The 6,720-nt window shown below is 53.4% G+C and overlaps 1 protein-coding gene across 1 annotated transcript in view; it reads left to right on the top strand.

Annotated features, from left to right (window-relative positions):
* Positions 1 to 6,720, top strand: part of PACSIN1 (protein kinase C and casein kinase substrate in neurons 1) — a 21,268-nt gene that overhangs the window by 6,099 nt on the left and 8,449 nt on the right. The window lies entirely within an intron of this gene.

Raw genomic sequence — 6,720 nt, 5'->3', positions numbered from 1 at the left:
GGTTCCTGGGGGGGCTGTGCCATGCTGAGGGCAGTGGCATGGGAGAGCAGGGAGGAAGAGACCCTAGGACTGGGCCTGGAGCGCTGACCAGGAGAAGTAAGGGGCTGGGGACGTAGGACAGATAGGAATCAGGAACCCCTCTTGTGGGATTCTGACTCGGCTGTGTCACCATCAACATTTATTGAGCACCCACTGTGTGCAGGTGGCTGTTTGGCTCTGAAATATCGGACTCATTGTTTTTGCTATTGATTCAGTGAATGTTCCAGAAGGTCCTTGACATGTATTCATCCATTCAACAAAAGTGTAGTGCGCACTTACTGTGTGCCCAGTGCTGCCCTGGAGGCTGGGGATACAGCAGAGAACCAGACAGATAAAAATCGCTGACCTGACTGAGTGTGACATTCCAGTGGGAGAGGAGGACACTGAACATGATGAATGCGGTAATGCCGAGAGTGTCAGATGGGGACAAGGGCTGTAGAGAATGAGACAGTGACGACAGGAGAAGGGGAGGGGAGTGCAGAGGGTGGGGAGAGCATTGCCATTTCAAAAGGGGTTGGGGGAGGGGCCAGATTCCCAGGATAGGTTGCAGGTAGAGTCAGGACCTTCTGGTGGGTTGGGAGGGGCCGGGGTGACTCCCTAGCCTGTGGTTGTGACCCCCGATGTAAGAATCCACATGGCACCTTTGTTCATACCAGGCCTGACCTCTTCTCCAGGCTCATGGTCTTTTTTTTGGGAGTCAGGGTCTCACTGTGTTACCCAGGCTGGAATGCAGTGACATGATCACAGGTCACTGCAGCCTCGACCTCCTGGACTCAGGCGATCCTTCCACCTCAGTCTCCCGAGTAGCTGGGACAACAAGCTCACACCACCACATCTGGCTAATTTTTTATTTTTTGTAGAGACAAGATCTTGCTATGTTGCCCAGGCTGATCTCGAACTCCTGGGCTCAAGCAATCCTCCCATGTCAGACGCCCACAGTGTTGAGATTACAGGCGTGCTGGGTTTGTGCTCTTATTCCCGCTGTCTCTTCTTCAAGCCTGGAGTGGACAGCACAGGGCCAAGGCCCCGCCCTCCTGGGTCTCCTAGAAGCAGCTGGCAGGAGGAGGCCTGGGGCCGTGGAGGAATTTTCCCCTTGAGGCTCCTTTTTCCCTCATCCCATTGTCTGAGTTGGAAAGCTGAGACCCCATTACAGGCCATGGCCAAGACCTCACCAGTAGCAGGTGGTATGAAGTAGGTGGTGGAGCTGGGGCAGAGCCCCCTGCCCTCAATTCTGCACACGGGGGCTGCAGTGTCCTCGTGGACAAGAAAGGCAAGGCCCTTCTTGGCGCCACAGAAAGAGAGGGCCCGCCCTGATGTAGAATGACTCCTTGACCTGCAACAATGGTGGCCAGTGAGCAGTGAGCACCGATGCCTGTGACAGGCTCACCGTGTGCAGGCGCTGCTCCAGTCACCTGAGGTCTAGTGCTCCGTTTAACCCTCACAATAGCCTGTTTTACAGATGAGGAAGCCAAGGTCCAGGAAGAGGAAGCAGTCCACACAAGGTTGCACAGCCCATACCGACAGAGCCAGGATGTAACCCAGACTGTTCGGCTCCATGGTCTATGTTGTATTCCTACTCCATGCCACACCCCGCCCTGCCCCCATCCAGTCCTCACTCTGCCGCCCTTTCGCTGCGTGACCTTGGCTTATGTCTCTGAGCCTTGGTCTCCTCGTCAATAGAAAGAGGAAGCCAGTCCCTCCCTCTGAGGGTTGAGTGAGAATGGATGAGGTTCCGAGTGCCAGAGCCTGTTGCAAGCAGGTGCTCAGTAAACATCAGTACCCTCCCCAGCTCTTGCTTCCTCCTTACCTCCCTCAGGGGTCCTGGGGAGTGAGGCTCAGAAGAGCCCATGCAGCGGGAGTTGGAATGAGGATTGAAGCCCAGCTCCTCCCTTTACGTCTCAGAAGCCCCAGGTGCACTCCATACCTCAGTTTCCCATTTGTAAATGAAGGTTAAGCACACAGTAGGCACTCAGGAAATGCTAGTGACAGCCAATGCTCATGTCAACACCCCTTTATATAACAATAGTGTAGTAGGAGGAAGGTACACTCTGGGTCAGGACTCTAGGCTCAGAACCTTTCCCTAGCCGGGTACAGAGTCAGGATTCTCCAGGGATAGAACCAGTAGGATGGATGGATGGATAAATGGACCAATGGACAGATGAGTGGGCACTTGTTAGAGGAGTTGGCTCACTCGATGATGGAGCTGAGAAGTCTCACGATAAGACCTCTGCAAGCTGGAGACCCAGGGAAGCCGGGCGTGCGGCTTAGTCTGAGGCCAGAGGCCTGAGGACCAGGGGAGCCAATGGTGTGTCTCTAAGTCTGAGGCCGAAAACCAGAGAACCTGGCGGGGGGGGGGGGGGAGGACGCTGGTGCAAGTCCTTGAGTCCAAAGACCAGAGAACCTGGAGTTCTGATGTCCAAGGGAAGGAGAAGAAGGGGTCCCAGATCCAGGAGTGAGAAAGAGTGAGTTTGCCTTCCTTGTGCCTTTCTGTTCTATTCGGGCCCTCAGCAGATTGGGTGATGCCGCCCCCACTGGGTGAGGGCAGGTTTTCCTTCTTCCATCCACTGATCAAATGCCAATCTCTTCTGAAAACACCCTCACAGACTCACCAGAAATAATGCTTTACCGGTTCTCTGGGTATCCCTTCATCCAGTCAAGCTGACACCTAAACTTAACCATCACACTGGGCAACCTTTGGCAGGTTACTTTGCTGCTTTGTGACTCAGTTTCCCTTATAAAACAGGGTGATCATAATTCCTACCTCACATGGCCACTGTGATATTAAGTGAGCTAACCCACATGCTCTGCACGGCAGGTGGAATGAAGTCAGCCCTTGGTGCCTGCGGCCATCAGCATCACTGTTGTAACCTTAAGTGAGAATAGAAGGTGGGTGCGTTGTTATGCCCTGGCTCACTTTCTCCCCGGAGCACCTGAACAGGCTCTGTCCCAGTCCTGTCCCTGAGCCCCTGAGCTCTTGGCTACAATGTGGGGGTGACAACAGAACCTGTCTGGTAGGGTTACTGTGAGGATTGGAGGGGTAAAGACATGTGAACAGTATGCTCTCAACAAACGCCACTGTCAGTATGAACATCAAAGGGGCTTCAGGGCCCAGACAGCCTTGCAGCCCCTGGCAAGAGACGTCAGATGGGCCTCATACCCCTTCAAAGGGTTGAGGAAGGCCATGGGTGTATGGCGCTTACCCACAGGGAGCATCAGTCGCCAGCCACATCCCTTTCTCGCGGAGAGATGCAGCTTCTCAAGTGACCACAAGTACCGACTACCCTCAGGATGGACATGGCATTTGTCCAGTTGGAGCCTTCTGCCTGCTCTGAGGTGGGGGTGTAAAGCCAGTTTGGAGAAGGCAGGGGCAGGGTGGGATGATCTCACAGGTAGCCTCCCGGCCTCCTCTCCCTGAACCTGCCCACCCATCTTCCTAAACCCACCCCTGTATGATTCCAGTCTGTGGCTGGAATGGGGAGGGCCTGGAGTCGGCTATGGCTGGACACGCACCATCTCGTCTAATCCTTGAGTCAGATCATATCATTCTGGTTTCACAGCAAGGCCCAGAGAGGCGGTGTGAATTGCCTGTAGTCATACAGCAGGCTGGTAGCACAAGAGGGACCCCAAGGTTGGAGCTTTTCCGCTACACATGCTACCTCAGCTGGAGTTGAGGTCTGCTACTTGCCAACACCAGGGTGGGCCCCAGCAAGTACCAGCCACCCTGGGCCTGGCTTCCTTGTCGGGACACGGTAGAGCATGGTCTCGGCTATCAGGCATTTGAGCCTGACATGCCAGGTCTTGGCTGCACTGTCCCCTCCTTTCATGCTGGCTTCTCAGTACACCCTCCATCTTGGCTCCCAGCTCCCTCAGCTTTCCCCTGACACAGGCTGGATTGTTTCTAAAAGTATGCAATTTGGCCTGGGCATGGTGACTCACACCTGTAATCCCAGCACTTTAGGAGGCTGAGGCAAGAGGATTGTCTGAGCCCAGGAGTTCGAGACCAGCCTGGGCAACATAGTGAGACCTCATCTCTACAATAAATGAACAAAATAGCAGGGTGTAGTGGTGCACGCCTATAGTTCCAGCTCCTAGGGAGGCTGAGACAGAAGGATCACTTGAGCCCAGAAGGTTGAGGCTGCAGTGAGCGGAAATCATGTCACCGCACTCCAGCATGGGTGACAGAGTGAGACACTGACTCAAAAAAAAAAATGCAATTCATGCACATGAGACAAAAGTAAAAGAGCACAAAGGGCCTACGGTGAGCCACCTTCCTCCCATGTATCCCCTGGCCATCCAGGTCCACAAAGGCAATCACCATTACCAGTTTCCTTTGTGGACTTCCAAAAATACTTCCTACATATGTTTTCCCTCCGGGCACACTGTCCTGCACTTTGCTTGGCTTACTTTAGTGATATGCTTTGCAAAAGGCTCTATTCAGGACCAAGGTCCGTGGCCTGCACTGTAACTTATAGAAACAGTGCCCTGTGGATGGGCACTTGGATTGTTTCCAGCCACTTCTGTTTGCAGCAGTGCTGCCATAAATAACCTTGTGCATCATGGGTTTGCCCAACTGACTGGAAGTAAATTCCTAGAAGTGTTCCCATTTGAAGGGTGTGTGTGTTGTATTACTTCCCCACTACCATGGGTGAGAAACCCCTTTGTTTCCTTGAGGGAGCTCCCCTACCTCTACCTGACTCCTGTCCCTACCACTAGCCTCTGACAGCTGGGGGTCCCAAAGGGCAGAGATCTGTATGACTTCAAGGATTCTTGAAAGGGCTGTGGCCCAGGGGTATTTACCTAACCTGGCTGAAAGTGCTTCATGAAACATCTCTGCTTTTTACCCCTTCATATCTAGGTTTAAAATGTTCTTTATGAAGCAAGTACTGCCTTATAAGGGAAACGTGCCAAATTAAGAAAAATTCAAGGACTCAATTCTTTTTATTTATTTATTTTATTAATTTATTTTAAAGATGTGGGGTACAATTCAGATTTAGGTATACAAGTAAGACTCATTTCTTTGTCCTTTGATGAAATCCAGCCACCTTCTCTCTCGCACCCCTACTGTGCATGAGTTTATGGGAAAGTTGGTCTGAGGTTTGGCTAAAAGGGAGGGAACACAATATGTTTAGATGCCCAAGGGGCACAAGAAGGCAATACTGGGTTATTACCGGGAAAAGAGCACCGGGCCCTGGACAGATGGGGAGATGGAGTCCGGAGGGGGACAGGACATCCTTGACCAAACACTCATGTGTTGGTGCCCCCTGCCCTGAGCCTGAGAACCAACTGCTAGTAAGGGTCGGAGCCCCCAACCCCCAGGCTGCTTGGAATCTCACAGAGGCTGGCCCTCACTGGTCAGAGTACACAGTCCTGAGGCAGCAGTGCAGAGGCAGCAGTGCAGAGGCAGGGAGACAGTCCCTGGAGCCGGGATCCAGCCAGAGGCTGGTGGCTCGTAGTAGAGTCAGGCCCAGCCTGGGCTCTGCTGCCTCTTTGAAAATCAGGCCCCTGGCCCTCTGAGTCTGGTCTCCTGACTACTGAGCCGTTCTTGCCTGGGGTGACAGCGAGGCCTGGCTGGGGGAGGGGAGGAGGGGGCCACCCATCCCGGCCCTGGGGCAGCACATGGCCTAGATTGGACAACTGTGATGCCTGCCGACAGATCCAGGGCAGACATAGCCACCCAGACGCTCGCATAGATTGTGGTGGTCTGACCTGTGGGCCGGGAAGTCACACATCTGGGCCTCCCAGAAGACTTGTGAGCAGCTAATGGGGGCTGTTGAGGCCAGGCAGGAGGGTGGCCAGAGGGCACTTAAAGAGACTGAGGAGATGACTGAGGAAGCACTGAGCCTAGGCTGACCGTGGGAGGAGAGCTTGGGTCCAGGCTTCAGTTATGGGGGTTGGAGGAGGTTCTAGGGGCTGAGACCAGGGACTTTGCATTGTCTTGGGTCTAGGGGGTGGGGGAATCCTGGAAAGAGTCTGGTGCAAAGATCCGGCTGGGTGAGGGTAGGCAGTGCTGAGGGGAAAGCACATAGGGGAGGGGTCCTGAAAGGGGTTGAGAGGAGTTGAGAAGCCAGCTGGCGTTCACTGAGGCCCAGAGGGACCTACAGGATGCCAGGCCCTGAGGAGAGCTTATAGGACATGAGCAAATGAGCCTGGCCACTGGCTTCGAGGAGCTATGTGTGTCTAAGAAGCAAACCAGTGATTTAGAAAAAAATTTTTGAGTTGGAGTCTCACTCTGTTACTCAAGCTGGAATACAGTGGCATAATCACAGCTCACCACAGCCTTGACCTTCTGGGCACAGGTGATCCTTTTGCCTTAGCTCCTCAGTAGCTGGGACTACAGGTGTACACCACCATGCCCAGCTAATTTTTTTTTTTTTGTAGAAACAAGGTTTTGCTATGTTGCTCAGGCTGGTCTCAAACTCCTGGGCTCAAGCAATCCTCCCACCTCAGCCTCTCAAAGTGCTGGGATTACAGGCATGAGCCACTGTACCCAGCCGTAAACCACAGATTTCTATAAAGCACACAATTGTGTTGCCCTAACTTTTATTTTTTTTATTTTTATGTTTTTGAGTTGGAGTCTCACTCTGGCACCCAGGCTGGAGTACAGTGGCACGCTCCTGGCCACCGCAGCCTCACCCTGCTGGGCTCCGGTGATCCTTCCGCCTCAGCCTTCCAAGTAGCCGG

Source organism: Carlito syrichta, unplaced genomic scaffold, assembly GCF_000164805.1.
Source record: "Carlito syrichta isolate Samal-C Ts95f unplaced genomic scaffold, Tarsius_syrichta-2.0.1 Scaffold309115, whole genome shotgun sequence".
In the NCBI taxonomy this organism is placed as follows: Eukaryota; Metazoa; Chordata; class Mammalia; order Primates; family Tarsiidae; genus Carlito; species Carlito syrichta.
The sequence above is the reverse complement of the archived record's forward strand: the minus strand, read 5'-3'. Positions and strand labels throughout refer to the sequence as shown.